The sequence below is a fragment of the Rattus norvegicus genome, chromosome 12, assembly GCF_021556685.1.
Source record: "Rattus norvegicus strain SHRSP/BbbUtx chromosome 12, alternate assembly SHRSP_T2T, whole genome shotgun sequence".
NCBI classification, from domain to species: Eukaryota; Metazoa; Chordata; class Mammalia; order Rodentia; family Muridae; genus Rattus; species Rattus norvegicus.
The window spans coordinates 23,329,828-23,347,920 of NC_141545.1; the positions used below are offsets into that span (position 1 = coordinate 23,329,828).

The 18,093-nt window shown below is 38.4% G+C and overlaps 1 pseudogene across 1 annotated transcript; it reads right to left on the reverse strand.

The window, feature by feature from the left end:
* Nucleotides 1-4,731: 4,731 nt before the first annotated feature.
* On the reverse strand, nucleotides 4,732-6,541 carry LOC148002229 (zinc-regulated GTPase metalloprotein activator 1 pseudogene; annotated as a pseudogene). The gene has a single exon (XR_015634693.1). The product of XR_015634693.1 is annotated as a zinc-regulated GTPase metalloprotein activator 1 pseudogene (transcript).
* Nucleotides 6,542-18,093: the final 11,552 nt, after the last annotated feature.

An 18,093-nucleotide genomic window follows, 5' to 3' on the forward strand; every position in this document is an offset into this window, starting at 1 on the left:
TCAATCCATGCTTATCACCCTGTACAAAGCTTAGGTCCAAGTGGATCAAGGACCTCCACATCAAACCAGATACACTCAAACTAATAGAAGAAAAACTAGGGAAGCATCTGGAACACATGGGCACTGGAAAAAATTTCCTGAACAAAACACCAATGGCTTATGCTCTAAGATCAAGAATCGACAAATGGGATCTCATAAAACTGCAAAGCTTCTGTAAGGCAAAGGACACTGTGGTTAGGACAAAGCAACAACCAACAGATTGGGGAAAGATCTTTACCAATCCTACAACAGATAGAGGCCTTATATCCAAAATATACAAAGAACTCAAGAAGTTAGACCGCAGGGAGACAAATAACCCTATTAAAAAATGGGGTTCAGAGCTAAACAAAGAACTCACAGCTGAGGAATGCCGAATGGCTGAGAAACACCTAAAAAAATGTTCAACATCTTTAGTCATAAGGGAAATGCAAATCAAAACAACACTGAGATTTCACCTCACACCAGTGAGAATGGCTAAGATCAAAAACTCAAGTGACAGCAGATGCTGGCGAGGATGCGGAGAAAGAGGAACACTCCTCCATTGTTGGTGGGATTGCAGACTGGTACAACCATTCTGGAAATCAGTCTGGAGGTTCCTCAGAAAATTGGACATTGAACTGCCTGAGGATCCAGCTATATCTCTCTTGGGCATATACCCATAAGATGCCCCAACATATAAAAAAGACACATGCTCCACTATGTTCATCGCAACCTTATTTATAATAGCCAGAAGCTGGAAAGAACCCAGATGCCCTTCAACAGAGGAATGGATACAGAAAATGTGGTACATCTACACAATGGAATATTACTCAGCTATCAAAAACAATGACTTTATGAAATTCATAGGCAAATGGTTGGAACTGGAAAATATCATCCTAAGTGAGGTAACCCAATCACAGAAAAACACACATGGCATGCACTCATTGATAAGTGGCTATTAGCCCAAACGCTTAAATTACCCTAGATGCCTAGAACAAATGAAACTCGAGACGGATGATCAAAATGTGAATGCTTCACTCCTTCTTTAAAAGGGGAATAAGAATACCCGTGGCAGGGAATAGAGAGGCAAAGATTAAAACAGACACAGAAGGAACACCCATTCAGAGCCTGCCACACAAATGGCCCACACATATACAGCCATCCAATTAGACAAGATAGATGAAGCAAAGAAGTGCAGGCCGACAGGAGCCGGATGTAGATCGCTCCTGAGAGACACAGCCAGAATACAGCAAATACAGAGGCGAATGCCAGCAGCAAACCACTGAACTGAGAATAGGACCCCCATTGAAGGAATCAGAGAAAGAACTGGAAGAGCTTGAAGGGGCTCGAGACCCCATATGTACAACAATGCCAACCAACCAGAGCTTCCAGGGACTAAGCCACTACCTAAGGTCTATACATGGACTGACCCTGGACTCTGACCTCATAGGTAGCAATGAATATTCTAGTAAGATCACCAGAGGAAGGGGAAGCCCTGGGTCCTGCTAAGACTGAACTCCCAGTGAACTAGATTGTTGAAGGGAGGGCGGCAATGGGGGGAGGATGGGAAGGGGAACACCCATAAAGAAGGGGAGGGGGAGGGGTTAGGGGGATGTTTGCCCGGAAACCGGGAAAGGGAATAACACTCGAAATGTATATAAGAAATTCTCAAGTTAATAAAAAAAAAAGAAAGAAAGAAAGAAAGAAAGAAACTTCTTTCTAAACAACAATATTCCTAACTTGGTGCCATGTACTACATTTGAACAGGGCTACAGAAAAGACCCACAGCCCAGCTTTACGTGTGTTACACATCAAGTGATCCGATGTATTGGTGGTGATCTCTTTGTGTGTACTGTGCTACACGGGTTGGTGACACTATGGTGTTGTGGGTATTTCACAGTCCAGCTGGTATCTCTAAGAGTGATAAACAATAGCCACTGCAGAACTATTGACTTTAATTTACTTAATTTAGATTTACCTTGAGCTTGTTCATTCATAATTCCATACACGCATAAAGTTCATTCTGATTGCTACAATCTCTCACCCTCTCTATCTACCTCCCACCCCATTAAGTGCCCCTCCTCCTACAATTCCCTTTTAAACATTTATCTATCATTAACTCATTTATGAGACCCAATGTGTGTAACCAAGATTGTCTGTATGGCCATGAGACTAGCAATGCCATTAGAGTTAAGGGCACTTTGATGGGTATACAACTGAAGACAATGACTGATTCTCACCATCCATAATTTCTTATCCATGGGTTCAGTCTTATATAGGTCTACTGCAGTCAGACACAGCTGCTAGGTGGCTGTGACATCATTGACTCTGCTACTCCCAGAAATCAGCATCTCTCAGCCCTTCTACTCTTAAATTTTTCATGTCCTGCTCTTGCAGTGATAACGGAGCCTTAGTAGTCTTGAACATCCTGTTTAGGAATTGAAAAATAAAGTGTCATTTCTTTTCAGAAAAAAAATGGGGTTCAGAGCTAAACAAAGAACTCACAGCTGAGGAATGCCGATGGCTGAGAAACACCTAAAAAAATGTTCAACATCTTTAGTCATAAGGGAAATGCAAATCAAAACAACCCTGAGATTTCACCTCACACCAGTGAGAATGGCTAAGATCAAAAACTCAAGTGACAGCAAATTCTGGAGATGATGTGGAGAAAGAGGAACACTCCTCCATTGTTGGTGGGATAGCAGATTGGTACAACCATTCTGGAAATCAGTCTGGAGGTTCCTCAGAAAATTGGACATTGAACTGCCTGAGGATCCAGCTATACCTCTCTTGGGCATATACCCCAAAGATGCCCCAACATATAAAAAAGACACGTGCTCCACTATTTTCATTGCAGCCTTATTTATAATAGCCAGAAGCTGGAAAGAACCCAGATGCCCTTCAACAGAGGAATGGATACAGAAAATGTGGTACATCTACACAATGGAATATTACTCAGCTATCAAAAACAATGACTTTATGAAATTCATAGGCAAATGGATGGAACTGGAAAATGTCTTTCTGAGTGAGGTATCCCAATCACAGAAAAACACACATGGTATGCCATCATTGATAAGTGGATATTAGCCCAAATGCTTGAATTACCCTAGATGCCCAGAACACATGAAACTCAAGAAGGATGACCAAAATGCGAATGCTTCACTCCTTCTTTAAAAGGGGAACAAGAATACCCTTGTGAGAGAATAGGAAGGTAAAGTTTAGAACAGAGGCAGAAGGAACACCCATTCAGAGCCTGCCCCACATGTGGCCCATACCTATACAGCCACCAAACTAGATAGGATGAAGCAAAGAAGTGCAGGCCGACAGGAACCAGATGTAGATCTCTCCTGAGAGACACAGCCAGAATATGGCAAATACATAGATGAAAACCAGCAGCAAACCACTGAACTGAGAACGGGACCTCCGTTGAAGGAATCAGAGAAAGGACTGAAAGAGCTGAAAGGGCTTGAGACCCCATATGAACATGAATGCCAACCAACCAGAGCTTCCAGGGACTAAGCCACTACCCAAAGACTATACTTGTACTGACCCTGGGCTCCAACTGCATAGGTAGCGATGAATAGCCTAGTAAGGGCACAGTGGAAGGGGAAGCCTTCACTGTGGGCTCCTGTCAAGACTGAACCCCCAGTGAACATGATTGTTTCGGGGAGGGCAGGAAGTGGGGGAGAATGGGGAGGGGAACACCCATATAGAATGGGAGGGGAAGGGGTTAGGGGGATGTTGGCCTGGAAACCGGGAAAGGGAATAACAGTTGAAATGTAAATAAGAAATACCCAATTAATACAGATGGAGAAAAAAAAGAAATAACCATTTCTGAAGACTCATAAAAAGGAACAGAAAAAAATTGGAAAATGTTGGAAATAGGCACAGTTGTCATCCACCACTCAAGATACCAGTAAACTAATTGCTAACCTCAAACATATATATATCATGTTCGCCTCACTGTGTTGAATTTCTTCTGTGTATTTATTTGTTGGCTGTGCCAGAAAAATAGCAGAATTGAATATCCACTAAAGATTAGTTTAGTTCTGTTTAATAGCATGTATAAGGGAAGATCTAAATCCATGTGGTATTATATTCAATATATTTGTCTATTGTACATAGAATGGCTACACCTGTCCAATATCCTTGGAAGTCTAATAGATTTGGTTATAAAATACAAGGTATCCCAAGAGTGAGCCACCAGGAAATTTTCTTGAACCCTACTTGGAATAACTCTTTTGGAAAACTTTTTTAAGCCATTTTGTGTTATTTTAACAATATCTAAACTGTCTGGTTTAGAATCAAATTCTGCCAAATCATTTTGGGATTTAAGTAATTTGTGATTTGTAATTAAGTAATTTGTAATTTGAATGTGCTAATTCAAGGTTTCTGAGTGAGTTAGTTTCATTATTGGAGTTCTGGGGAATATACCTATACCTAGATACATTATAAAAGTTATTATCTATAATATATAAAATCTATAATATCTATATAATATCCATAAAGTTAATATCTGTATCTTCTACACCAAGACATATTCTAGTGGTAATAGAAACCTCTAGATGTCCCTCCTTTCCTTAATCTTCTCTTTCTTTTTTTATAGGCAAGATGAATTTAATGCTAGCAATAAAACCAAAGTTTAAAGTTCAACAATTATAATCTTCTAAGTATAATACAGAACAAAGAGCCAAAGTACCATTACACTATCACTAATTGTAAGAGATGGTTTAATTTCTTTGACTCTTTAGGAACATTAAAAACTCATTTTATTAAAAACACAGCGACAGAGTTGAAGAGATGGCTCAGAGGTTAAGAGTGCTGGCTGCTCTTCCAGACCCACATCCATCTGTGACTTCAGCTCCAGGGGATCCAGGGCCCTCTTCTAGACTCATAAGGCACTGAATGTGCAGAATACATAGACATACATTCAAGCAAAATACCCATACACATAACGTAAAAATAAAGCTTAAACTTTTTTTTAATACAGTGACAGCAATTTTTTGATACTATCAATACAGTCATTGTATCTCAGCAATTATCTGAAGTCTTTAAGAGAAAACGAAAATGATAAAATTCCCATCATTTTTAAAAATAATGATGGATTAGTTGTCAGCAGTCATGCTTAAACATCGAAGAAAATTCTGGAATTCTTGTGAAATACCTGCCTCAAAAAAAAAAAAAAACAAACCTCCAGATGACATAGTTTATGAATATCAGAAGTTTTTTTATAATAATTTACTAAAATTTTATTTGTTTTTATAAAATAAATACAATCATAAAGTACGCTCCCAATTCATAACAGAGGTAATGAATCCAGGATTTAAATACATCTAGTGGGAAAATTCTCTTTGTTTTTCTTGTCAAGCTCAAGGATGCCCTGCACAATCATTTGCTGTGTTTGTCATTGGTAGACAGCAATCCCTTTAGCCGAATGACCTCCATACAGTCACTGTCCTTGTTTTTCACATTCTTTTCCCACAGGAGATTCTGGATAATACATTTAGACTCTCTTCCTCTGCACTTCCTGGTACTTCAAATGTGACTGTAACAATACTCTGATCAAGGTGAGACGCTATTGACCCACGCTGGAGTTTTTTCCTGCAAACTGATACAAGAGAGAATATCATAGGAATGAAGATCTAATACACTTGAGAAATGAACTCTTGATCTTTGAGTTTCTAAAACTTTTCCCAGTCCATTTACTGATCTGACCGTTGTTCTTAATTTGTTTAGCTCCTCTTCTGAAACCAAGTCTGTTTTATTGATGAGAATTATGTCTGCCAAAGCAACTTGCCTGGTAGTTTCATTGACAAAGCTATCAGGTTTTTCTTCAGTTAAATGTTTTAATGCATATTTTGAACCTACAACAGTTAGGATACCATTAAGATCAATATCGCTCCCTAACTCAGCATCAACCCAAAACATAGAAGCCACTGCAACAGGATCTGCTAGCCCAGGGGTCTTTAAGAGTAAGTAATCAAAGTTGCCCTCCTTCTGCATCAGATTCTCTATAACTCTAAGGCCACACAGTCCTTGACTGAACAGCAGAGGCAACCATTTCTAAGTTCCATCCATTCTTCAGAGTTCCCCACCTTGACTGATAGCTAAGGATTTCACTACTGCACTCCCTTCTCAAAATTCATTTAAAATCACTGCCATTTTACTATTAATGTAACTGTCAAAATGTAGTTCAGAAGTGTTGTCTTTCCAGCACCTAAATACTCGGTGACAATTGTGCCTGGAATCTTAATGATAAAGTCAAGATTTTCCTCTTCTTCTTGGTGGTTGGTGTCAATGGGGACCAATTTGGGACAATCCTCCACATATTCTTCTGCCTCTACGGTGTTCATAGCAGGTAACATGCTGCCAGCAGTACACCAACCCTCAGCTAAAAAGCTGCCGCCAGTCACACTAGGATTATACTTGGTCAAGAACGAACTAGTACTACAGTAAAATAATAAGCAGTATATAAGATAAAATAAAATGGTCATTGTTAGTCAGGGTTTCTATTCCTGCACAAACATCATGACCAAGAAGCAAGTTGGGGAGGAAAGGGTTTATTCAGCTTACACTTCCATATTGCTTTTCATCACCAAAGGAAGTCAGGACTGGAACTCACGCAGGTCAGGAAGCAGGAGCTGATGCAGAGGACATGGAGGGATGTTACTTACTGGCTTGATTCCCCTGGCTTACTCAGCTTGCTTTCTTATAGAACCCAAGATTGCCAGCCCAGGGAGGGCACCAACCACAGTGGGCCCTCCCACCCTTGATCACTAGTGGAGAAAATGCCTTACAGCTGGATCTCATGGAGGCATTTCCTCAACTGAAGCTCCTTTCTCTGTGATAACTCCAGCTTGTGTCCTGTTGACACACAAAACCAGCCAGTACAGACACAGATAAAGCTCTTATCAGAATTCATACCATAATAATGCAATTAATAGACAAATTTGATTATTTCTGTTACATGAAACACTTTAATTACTGGAACTATGGTTAATAGTCTTACACCATGATTATTACATTTCTGTGGATGTCATATCATTTCTGAAGCACATACTAGTGCCATATCAATTCTAATATATATCTCAAAGAAGGCTTAACATTTGACAATGCTTTCAATAATATAAAACTAATTCATTTATTATCTCACTTTCTATAAAGACAAATATCTTTTTGAGATGTTCCAAGCCCTATTTGAAGAATTTCAAGGTTTTTTTCAAGGACATTAAAATAATTTAGTTAGAATTTTATTTTGGAAATTTCATTTAAAAATGTCAAAGTTTCCCCCTACACACTTCAGGCCCTCTAAATAAAATAATTTTTTTTAAAAAAAGAAAGTTTGTGAAGAGACTGGGTGAGTTACTGTATCTAAAATAATACATAATACATAATAATAAGATAATCAAAATCTACAAAACAAAACAAAACAAAGAAACAATAAAAACTAGAGCTACTCTGAAAAAAAGTCAAAGGTTTTCTAAATAATTGTAAAATAGAATCACAAGTTGTGAAAATAGAATCGCAAGACACTGTGAACAATAATAGTTCTTTAAATTTTTTTTAAAGATTTATTTACTTAAGTATATGAGCTTAAGACACTGTTGCTGTCTTCAGACACACCAGAAGAGGGCACCAAATCCCATTTCAGATGGTTGTGAGCCACCACGTGGTTACTGGGAATTGAACTCAGGACCTCTGGAAGAGCTGTCAGTGCTCTTAACTGCTGAGCCATCTCTCTAGCCCCGGATCTTTAAATTTTTATCAGTACATCTGCACTGTACAAACTGATTGTCTTTACAGTATACTTGTTCAGATTTATCATATACTTGGCTTGTATTCACTTCTCATTTTTCTTTCCTGTTTCCCTTCACTTCTCTTGTTAGTTTCCTTCCCCTTCTCAAATTATCCTTTCCGTAATATTTTCTTTTCTATTTGAAGTATTAGGAATAATATAGTTTTAATATAAATTTTATTTTTTTCTTTTCTTTCTTTTTTTTTTTTTTTTTCAGAGCTGGGGACCAAACCCAGGGCCTTGCGCTTGCTAGGCAAGCGCTCTACCACTGAGCTAAATCCCCAACCCAATATAAATTTTAAATTGAAATAGAATCACATCAATTTGCCTTTCTCTTCCCTCCTTCCAGCTTTTCCCAGGTACTTGCCTCCAATGCCTCCCATGAACCCTACTCTCAATTTGATAGCCTTTTTCTTTGATTATTATTGTTGTTACATATATACATATATATGCACAAATATATATGCTCGAAGATATATGCACAAATCTGTAAATACAGCCTGCTGAGTCTGTTCTTGTTTGTGTATATATGGTTTGCCCACTCTGCATTAGACAGCCAAGAAGTGGGCCAAATGGAGTGTTGTTCAGAAAGTCCTTTCCTACACCTGTATCTCAAAGGATACTGCCTATATTTTCTTCTAGCAATTTCAGTGTTTCAGGTATCACATTGGGGTCTTTGATCTACTTGGACCTAATTTTGGACAAGGTAATAGATATGAATCTAGTTTTACTCTTTTGTGTCCATCCAGTTTTCCCAGCACCATCTGTTGGAGATGCTGTCTGTTCTCCAGCATACGTTTCTGTGTATTTGTTTTCCTCTTTGTCAAGTATCAGATGATTATAGTTGTGAAGACTCATATTTGGGCATTCTAATTTATTCCATTGGTCTATATGTCTGTTGTTTTCTGCCAGAACCATGTTATTTTTATTACTATAACTGTATAATATATGTTGAAGTCTGAAATAGCAGTCCCTCCAGTATTTCTTTTTGTTCAAGATGGTTTTGGCTATCTTGGGTTTTTCTGGTTCCATATGAAAAGTTAGAAGTTCTGAATTATTTCTGAAGGAATGTTGCAGGTACTTTTATTGGGGCATGTGGTAGGTTTTGAGCTTATCTTGTATGTTTATTGAATATACAAGTTGTTTTTGGTAGGTGGTAATTTTCACAATATTAATTCTACTGATCCATGAACATGTAGTGTTTTTCCAGTTTTCTAGTGTCTTTTTCAATCCTTTTGTCCAACAAGTTGAAGTTTTCATTGTATAGATCTTTTGCCTCCTTGATTAGGTTTATTCCAAGATGTTTTATTGGTTTTGACACTATTGTATATGGGGGTGTCCATGATTTCTTTCCAAGTGTATTTGTTGTTGGAGTATTTTCATACATTGGTTTTTTTTTAAAGATTTATTCATTTATTATATATAAGTACACTGTAGCTGTCCTCAGACGCACCAGAAGAGGGCATCAGATCTCATTACAGATGGTTGTGAGCCACCATGTGGTTGCTGGGAATTGAACTCAGGACCTCTGGAAGAGCAGTCGGGGATCTTAACCACTGAGCCATCTCTCCAGCCCCATACATTGGTTTTATACTTTGCAACTTGGCTAAAAATATCAATCCTTTCTAAAAGTTTTCTGGTATAATTTTGGGGATCTTATTTGTAGAAAGTCATATCCTCTACAAAAAGGAATGATATGACTTCTTCCTTTCCTATTTGTATCCCTTTAATTGTCTTCTCTTCTTTTTATTGCTCCAAAGAATGTTTCAGAACTATATTGAAAAGTAGTTGGTATAATGGGCAGCCCTGTTTCATTCCTAATTTTAAACTATTTTAAAAAATTGTCTAAAAGCTTTGATAGATTCTATTTATTTATTTCCCCCTTTTATTAAACACGGATTCTTTTTCATACAATATAATCTGAATGGAATTTTCTTCTCCCTCTACTCCCAGTTCCTGCTCATCACCTTTCCCATCCAGATCCACACTCTGTCTTTCATTAGAAAAGGACAGGCCTGTAGGACATAACACGAAAATATAACAAAATAAAATATCATAAGATAAAATGAAAATTATCATATTGAAGTTAGCCTGAAGACATACTGAAGACAGGCCAATAGAAAAATAAAACCCTCAATGAGAAGGCAAAAGAATCAGAGACCCACTTATTTATATAGTTGGGAGTTCCATAAAAATACTAAACTGAAGGCTGTAATATATACACAGAGGATCTGGTGCAGACAGCTATAGGCCCTGTGATTGGTGCTCCAGTCTCTGTGATATCATATGAGCTTTGCTCAGTTGTTTTACTCATCTTTGTTCTCCTGGACCTGTTACTGCCCTGTCTGTCTCCCCTACTCTTTCGACCTTCTTTTCTGTGGGGATCCCTGAGCTCTGCTGAGGGGGAGGGATTTGATAGAGACATCTTATTTAGAACTTTGTGTTCGAAGGACCTCTCTCTCTCTCTCTCTCTCTCTCTCTCTCTCTCTCTCATGTCTGACTGTGCTTCAAGAGGAATCCTGTTGATAGCTGAATAAGACACCAGAAACAAAGCTTTGATATTTTTTAATGAAATTTCCAAATTAAAAGTCTAACTTAAGTCTTTTAAGGGCCTTGAAAAAGCTTTGAAAATCTTCAGATAGGACTTTGGAACATTCCATAATCATATTTGCAGTTGCTTTGAGTTTTTCTCCATTTAAGGTAATGTTACCTGGGTGTTTGTCATATACATTTATGACCTTTATTATGTTGGGGTATACCCCCTACAGTCATAATCTGTCTAAGACTTTTATCCTGAAAGTATGCTGGATTTTGCCAAAGGCTTTTTCTGCATATATTGAGATACTTATGTGATTTTTGTCTTTAAGTCTATTTATATAGTTTATTATATTTAATTACATGTATGTTGAGCCAACTACCTTTCCAGGATAAAGCCAACTCGATTGTAGTGAATGATCATGAAATGTGCTGTCATTCACCATGCTGTAATTTTACTGAGGATTTTTGCATCTATGTTCATCAGGGATATTGGTCTAGAGATGTTGTTGTTAGCTGATTTGGATTTCATAGAACAAGTTTGTACTGGCTGGTTTTATGTGTCAACTTGACACAAGCTGAAGTTATCACAGAGAAAGGAGCCTCAGTTGAGGAAATGCCCATATGAGATCCAACTGCAAGCCCATTGTGGGTGGTGCCATCCCTGGGCTGGTGGTCTTGGATTCTGTAAGAGAGCAAGCCGAGCAAGCCAGGGGAAGCAAGCCAGTAAGTAACATCCCTCCATGGCCTCTGCAGCAGCTCCTGCTTCCTGACCTGCTTGAGTTCCAGTCCTGACTTCCTTTGGTGATGAGCAGCAATGTGAAAGTGTAAGCTGAATAAACCCTTTCCTCCTCAACTTGTTTCTTGGTCATGATGTTTGTGCAGAAATAGAAACCCTGACTAAGACAGAGTTTCAGATGGCAACCAATAGATTGGGAAAAGATCTTTACCAATCCTACATCTGATAGAGGGCTAGTATCCAAAATATCCAAAGAACTGAAGAAGTGAGACTCCAGAGAGCCAAATAACTCTATTAAAATGGGATACAGAGCTAAACAAAATATTCTCAGCTGAGGAATATTGAATGGCTGAGAAGTACCTAAAGAAATGCTCAACATCCTTAGTCATCAGGGAAATGCAAATCAAAACAACCCTGAGACTCCACCTGCCTATGAATTTCATGAAGTCATTGTTTTTCTAAGCTGAGTAGTACTCCATTGTGTAGATGTACCACACAATGTTAGTACAGTCTCCTTTGCCTTACAGAAGCTTTGCAGTTTATGAGCTCCCATTCATCAATTCTTGATCTTAGAGCCTGAGCCATTGGAGTTCTGTCTAGGAAATTTTCCCCAGTGCCCATGTGTTCCAGAATCTTCCCCACTTTTTCTTCTTTTTGTTTCAGTGTATCTGGTTTTATGTGAGGGTCCTTGATTGACTAGGAGTTGATCTTTGTACAGGGCGATAAGAATGTATCGATTTGCCTTCTTCTACATGCTGACCTCCAGTTTAACCAGCACCATTTGTCAAAAGTGCTATCTTTCTTCCATTGGATGGCTTTAGCTCCTTTGTCAAAGATCAAGTGACCATAGCTGTGTGTGGGTTCATTTCTGGGTCTTCAAGTCTGTCTATCTGTCTGTCTCTGTACCAATACCATACAGTTTTTATCACTATTGCTCTGTAATACTGCTTGAAGTCAGGGATGGTGATTCCCCCAGTTCTTTTATCATTGAGGATAGTTTTAGCTATCCTCGGTTTTGTTATTTCAAATGAATTTGCAAATTGCTCTTTCTATCTCTATGAAGAACTGAGTTGGAATTTTGATGGGGATTGCATTGAATCTGCAGATTGCCTTTGGCAAAACGGCCGTTTTTAATAAATTAATCTTGCCAATCCATGAGCATGGGAGGTCTTTCCATCTTCTGAGATCTTCAGTTTCTTTCTTCAGAAACTTGAAGTTCTTGTCATATATATCTTTCACTTGCTTGGTTAGAGCTGCACCAAGTATTTTATGTTATTTAGGACTATTGTGAAAGGTGTTGTTTCACTAATTTCTTTCTCAGCCTGTTTATCCTTTGAGTAGAAGAAGCCTACTGATTTGTTTGAGTTAATTTTATATCTTGTCACTTTGCTGAAGTTGTTTATCAGGTTTATGGGTTCTCTGGCTTATGGTTTCCATATGTGCCCAGAGCTGACCATGTGCCACAGCTCCCCGTACCCAGATCCCAATGGGAGAAGCTGGTCTTACAGGAGTGCTGACACACCTGAGAGCACAGGTAAGATCACCACTTCTGCTCCAAGGAACCCCGCCCAGATAGGTCTGCCTTTATATGTTACTTGACCTTTTCCCCTTACTGCTTCCTAGAAAATATCATCCTGAGTGAAATAACCCAGACCCAAAAGGACATGCATGACAGGAGCCTAGCATGGCTATCCTCCGAAAGGCTCTACCAGCAGCTGACTGAAACAGATGCAAATACTTACACACAATCATTGGACTGAGGTCAGGGACCTCTATGGAAGAGTTAAAGAGTTAGAGGTAGGTTTGAAGAAACTGAAGGGGATTGCAACCCCATAGGAAGAACAACAATACCAACTGAACAGGACCTCTCAGAGCTCCCAGAGACTAAGCCACCAACCAAAGAGCATATATGGGCTGGTCCATGGCCCTCAGCACATATGTAGCAGAGGACTGCTTTGTCTGGCCTCAGTGGGAGAGGATATACCTAATCCTGTACAGATTTATACCCCAGGGAAGGGAGATGCTGGGGAGGGTGAGGTGGAGATAGGTGGGTTGGTGAAGGAAGGTGGAGTGAGGGAAGGGAGGGGGAATGGGTGAAGAACTCTGGTTGGGGACTAGGAAGGGGAACAACATTTGGAATGTAGATAAATAATTTAATAATAATAAAAAGAGCCAGACATCTTCCTTCAAGTTGTTGGTCAGGGGATTTAAAGAGACTTTCAAAACAATATAGGCCATTACCATAGCCCTTGGTTGCAACCCAGAAATTGAAAGTAAAACCTTATTACTAAAGATCCCAGATGCTTTGGACACAAGACTTGGAGGAATCAAGCTGGAACTGATCTGGAAACCTTCTTGTAGCTTTACTTTTTTCAAGGCCTACTTTTATTGATGGTTCTTAAATGTTTTAACCTCCCCTCTAGCCCACCACCCACCAGAGCTAGCGGGAAAGGAGATGAAGAAAGTGTACCTGTTTAGAAATGGTTCTTAGAGCAAATTCCATCTGCATTGTTAGGAAATTGGCAGTTCAGTTCACAGGTCAGCAGCAGCAGCTCGATCTACTCAAAAACACTTCCAGGGTAGACCAGCAGTCCAGTTTGGTAGAGTCTGACTGGCTGCAGTGGTGGGATGGCTTAGCAGGAACAGCTAGTGTTCTAAGGGCCACTTGAGGGGGTCATATGGAAACCTCCTACAGTAAAAACCTCTTAAAAATCACACACACACAAAAAATCACACACACTCTCTCTCTCACACACACACACACACACACACACACACACACACACACACTTAGGTTCTCAGCCAACTAAGCAGTAAAAGGCATAGGATCCATCTCATGGAGTGGGCCTTAAATCCAATCAGATATCTGCACAGTTGGTTAAGAACCTGAGACTCAATGGACCATAGACCTAGAGAACAACCAAATAGTCTATTCTTCTAAAAGAATACAGCAATAAAACGACCTCTAATGACATTCTGCTATATGCACAGATCAGTATCTTACTCAGCCATCATCATAAAAACCTTCCTCCTGCAGCAGATGGGTACAAATACAGAGACCTACAACTGGACGCTGTGGAAAGAGTGAGAGACTTTGGAACACTGAGTCCTACATGGGATGTCTCTATCAAATCCCTCTCTTCAGGGCTCAGGGAACTTTGTGGAAAAGGAGGCAGAAAGATTGTTAAGAGCCAGAGGTGATGGGAGATCTGATGAACATCATACAAACTTGTAGAGACTGTAACAGCATGGTCAGGGCCTGCACTAGTCTAAACCACACTTGAAGGTAGATGATGTTTAAGACAAAATGAACTCAGTTATAATATCGGGGTTTTTTTTGTTGTTTTCTTATAAGAGTCTGGTCATTTTGGGGGTTGGGGAGATAGTGGTGGACTCATAGTGTTTTGTCAAAGCTTTTTTCTCACCATACAGGTCTTTTCCTTATATATCATAGTTTCTGTTTTTATTTTCTATGTGATTTCTGTGTGTGTCTCTGTGTCTCTTGTACTTTATTTTTTTACTCCTTTTTCTGTTTCTTTTGACCTACTCTATTTGTTTCTTTGTTTTTAGTTGCCTATTTGTTTTCTTTCTTTAATTTTCTTTTTATTTTTACTTTTTTTTATTTACTTTTTTCTTGCCCTACAGATTTTTTTCCCCATCTTTATTAACTTGAATATTTCTTATTTACACTTCGATTGTTATTCCCTTTCCCGGTTTCTGGGCCAACATCCGCCTAGCCCCTCCCCCTCCCCTTTGATCTGTTCCCCTCCCCATCCTCCCCCCATTACCGCCCTTCCCCCAACAATCACTGAACTGAGAACGGGACCCCCGTTGAAGGAATCAGAGAAAGGACTGAAAGAGCTTGAAGGGGCTTGAGACACCATATGAACAACAATGCCAACCAACCAGAGCTTCCAGGGACTAAGCCACTGCCCAAAGACTATACATGAACTGACCCTGGGTTCCAACTGCATAGGTAGCAATGAATAGCCTAGTAAGGGCACCAGTGGAAGGGGAAGCCCTTGGTCCTGCCTATTTGTTTTCTAATGAGAGAGAAAAGGGTGTGTGGATTTGGGCAGGGGAAGATCTGGGAGGGGTTGAGGGAAGAGAAACTGTGATCAGAATATATAGTAAAATAAAAAAAATTAGAAAAATAAAATAAGCCTTTCAACTAGTTATTGGTTTAAACTACTGCTGAATTCAAAATTTAAATAGACTACTGGGAGGTGGTATAACTTTGGAGAGTGGGACCTAGCTAGAAAAGTAGGTCTCAGGGAATAAACTCTTCAAGGGTACATATATCTTTTCTTTTCCTCCTTTCTGTTTCTCCTGGGTGTTGTTAAGTAAACAGGGTCTGTCTGCCAAGGTTTTTCTCCTTTGCAATAAGATCTCAATCAATCAATCAATAAATAGAAAAAAAAAGAGCCACTGTCGGTGGACTAGAGCCTCTAAAACCATGACCAAATTGAATATTACATTTTAAAAAATGTCTTTCTCAAATACTAATCAATTGCTGAAACATTTGACTAACCTGTGGGGCTGTTAGGTTACAAACCTGAAACAAAAGGCTGAGGTACCTTTTTAACATCACAAAGTGGACCTGGGAACAAAATTTCCTAGCAAGCCCTCAGTTGCAGGGACTCTTGGCTCACATTCCTTTTCCTGCCCCAACCAGGGGCTTGTACTGCCCTTCCCCCAGCTGCCCTTCCCTATAATCCAGCCATTTTGGTTACCTGCTCTCCTTTTATCTTTGGGCCTCCTGGCCTCTGCACCTGGTTCCCCTACCTCCCCTCTCCCACCCCCTCCCCATCCCCCATGTGGCCTAGCTCAGGGTTGGTCAGTACATTCTGAACCCTCCCAGAGTTCCCTGCATCTCCTTAGGCCCTCCCACATATCTATAATAAGTTTTTTCCTTCACATCATATCTTGGAACAGTCATGTTTCCTTTTTTCTTTTTTCTTTTTCATTCAGATGGTATATAGAAATTGAGTATTTCATACAGTACTCATACTAAATGCTAAATGGTAAAAACACTTTGGAAAATAGTGTCACACTTTCTTTTAAATAACAGCCATTATATTCCGAATATTTATTTCAGATAAATGACATGCTCATGCAAAAACATGTACATGCATTAAATAGTAGTGGAAAAATTCAGATATCATTCAAAAGGTGAGTGATTGAACAGGCCTCGTTATATCTATACTAGGAATACAACGCAGTAATAAAAATGGACTACGAATGAAAATACAAATTTGCTACCATTCAAGTTACTATGTTTAATGAAAGGCCAATTTCTAGATGTTACATTCCATATAGTTCCACTTCTTTAGTTTTCTTACAATGACAAAACCGTGGAAATTGATGCTAGTACTTTATTTCTAAGGGACAAGAATGACAGTGTGTGACAAACAGTGATTCATAATATAAGAAAGGAGTTTATTCATGCTTAGGGAAGAACTCTGTGTCTTCATTGTGGTGATGATTACATGAAGCCATATATTTAATAAAGATTTATAAACACCAATACAGATGGTGAAGACTGGATAAAATTTAGTTTAAAAGACAGTTTAATTTTTTTCTAATGACATTAATATATTGCCATTGGAATCTAGCTGAAGGGCTTACGAGATTTTATGGACTATTTAAAAATCTCCTAATTTTAAGAAGGGTCTGTTTAAAAAGTAAGACATTAATAGATCTGAAAATTGTTTTGGTCACCATTCCTGATTTTATTTACTTTACCTATACTAAAACCCCAGAAACAACTACTGTCATACATTTCTCGTTCATTTGTTCATAATTATTTTATGTTTTATGAACACATATGTAGTCAGAAAATATATGAACATATATCGTTTTCTTCTCTACTTTATATCAATGTTATTATAAAGTAACTTGTTTCTTCAAGACATAGTCATACCAATATTATTATTATGATTCCGTAGTAACATTCCTCCAGATATAAAATTTCATTCATTTCTCTACATAAGACATTTCGACTGTTTTCAATTTTTAAAAATTATTTCAGGAAGCATTATTTTACATTTATTTTTCTAGGGAAGAAGTGAAAGTGGTATGTCACAGGCTATTATCATCTTCACTTTTAATAGAACTGTCAGATGTAGCCCAAGGTTACCCATAATTTTAGTAAAATTAGGTTTATTTCCTCTAAATATTATTTAATAAAGTCAACCGACATAATGGCAGTGTCAAAATGGAATCATATCCAAATACCTGTTTAAAACATAAAAAACCAACAATAAATTTACATTTTAATTTTTACTTGTTAAAATATTTTACTTATAAGATAGAGCAAATGATTAATCAAAAATATTTTTCATCTATTTACTTCTCTACATTCTGAGTCAGTATATATCTGATACTCCACATTCTTTTCCCTCAAAATACCTAATACATTCACATTTATTGTGAGTTATTTTTTCTTCCTTTATAATTCTCTGCCCTTTCCAATGTAAATTAATCAAACAAAACACGGCTTGTTTTATTTCCCTGTCTTAACCGTTGTCCTGATCTTTGGAACAGACAGTGCAAGGACAGAATTAGGTTACTAATACTTTTCATTCTTTTTCCTAGTATATGAGCTCGCACAAAACAGGAGAATAGTTTAGGTTAAATGTTTAAACAGAAGAATGCATTTCTACAAGAAGAGCTTTAAAATTCTTCTCCTGTGTGCACAATCCGTAGAAAAACTATATATATGCTAAAGGAAAAAGGGAAGATGAAAACAAACATCGGGCTTCCAGGGAATTTGCCTAGATCAGAATGCTGAAGTAAGAAATACCAGCAGAACTGTTTCAAGTTACAACTATACTTGCAGAGTCTGTTTCAATAATTTGAAACCCTCAGCTGTGATTTTTGTATTTCCATGTTTGGTTAACAAATACTTCCAAAATGTATTCTGCGTTCAAAAATCCAGTCACCTAGTTTATGAGAGAAGTGTAATAATTAAAGAAAAAACAAGGAATCTACTGTCTGATCCTAG